Source organism: Triturus cristatus, chromosome 6, assembly GCF_964204655.1.
Source record: "Triturus cristatus chromosome 6, aTriCri1.1, whole genome shotgun sequence".
Taxonomy (NCBI): domain Eukaryota; kingdom Metazoa; phylum Chordata; class Amphibia; order Caudata; family Salamandridae; genus Triturus; species Triturus cristatus.
The window spans coordinates 10,336,017-10,337,725 of record NC_140589.1 but is presented as its reverse complement, the minus strand read 5'-3'; positions in this window follow the sequence as shown (position 1 = coordinate 10,337,725).

The following is a 1,709-nucleotide window of genomic DNA, read 5'->3' as shown; positions in this document are numbered from 1 at the left end:
CAACCTGTGTGCGTGCAAACATGAAAAGAAAACGCACGTGCACGCGCACAAACACACACAGATGTGGACACGCGTGAACATGCACACATCCAGGCGCGAACGTACATGTACACATAAGTGGGCACAAGCACATACCTTTGTGGCGGCGCATACACACTTGTTCAAGCACGTAGATATGCACGGACATGCAAAACACATACACTTGCCCATTTATGTACATGCAAAAAGTACTTTAAGTGGGCCGGATCTAACCGGGTCTGAGCACCAGCAGTTTTTTAAAGGGGGCCTCGAAACGGGTCTCTATAGGGCTCTGTTTTGTGCCCTGGCACAGGCGGACTGCAGTGACAGCAGGCACATCGATGTGCGCTGCTCACACTGCTCACTTCTCACTAGTGGAGAAGTCACGGCATGACGTCATGCCATCATGCCATCTGAGCTTTGTAGGGGAAGAGAAACCCTTTTTAGAGAGCCATTTTCTCTCTGGATTTCCCTTCTCTGTTTAAACACAGGAGCAGCAACATTGTCCTGGTGTCACCAGGGCTTTAAGCAGGCCTGGTAGTAGAGGGTGGGCCGGGTGGGCCAGGCCCGCCAAACATGAGCCTGGCCCACCCAAACATGAGCCTGGCCCACCTAAACATGAGCCTGGCCCACACAAGCATTACCTCCTCGTTAGTCTTCCTCGCCACATGACTAACAAAGTGAGCTTCAGCTCCACAACAGAACCCTCCAAAGCAAAGCAAAAAAGAGTCAGCATCCCATGCCTCCCATCCCTTCCCAATATGGCCGACCCAGTCACCCATGACCCCTATAAGAGGCGGGCCGGCCCAACCCAACAGCCTGTTTTTTTTTGTTCTGCTCTCTCTCCAGAGCGCATCAGGTGAGTGGTGCCTGCTGTAGCAGGTGCTTGGGTCCTGGGTTGGTGGTCCTGCTCTAGCGGACCCTAGGAGCCTGGACCTGGTTTGTACCCCTGCTTGTTGCCCCCGGGGTGTGTGGCGTTGTTGCTGTGCTGCTTCCGGTGAGGCTCTGCCTTAGCGAGCCCTGGGTTTTCAGGTAAGGGGGGGGGTGTTTGCGCTGGGAACAGTTGCCTGTTATCGGTCTTTTCCCTTCGCCGCCCGTCGTTTTCATCTACGGGCGGCTGCTGTGCGACTCCGGTTTCCCTGCGGGATGCCTCCTTTCATTGGGACTGTGTCCCGAGGGTTGCGAACGGGTGCTTTTAAGTTCTGCCCTGTTATTGTCTCCCTTCCCCGAGCCGCGTATTCGCCTGCCCGCCTGCCTTCCTGGCGTTGGGGGAGGCGGCGGCTCTACGGGGCTCGGTCCGTCCCGGAAGCTCTACACTTCCTTCCTTACTAAATACGCGCTGCGTTCCTGGTGAAATAGGGCCTCTGTGCAGGGGGGTTGGGCTCATCCGTGTCGGCGTTGTGAGTTACCTGCGTCCATGGATCTCCCTCCGTCTTGCTTCACTTTGGGGTCGCCGGCGTTGCTGTGTGCGCGCTGTTGTTCCTCGCGGCTGTGGGCCGGCTCGGGGTCCCGGGGGCGGGGCTTCGTTGTTGTGTTCCGCGGGGTGTGTCTCCCGCCTTCCTTGTACGCCGGAGGTTTTCTTCTCTGCTGTCTCACAGCCAGACTCTGGCGGGAGTTTTCAGGGTGCCTTCATCCCCCGGGACGGCGGCGGACCTGTGTCCTGAGTTTCACGTTCAGGGGGACTCCACACA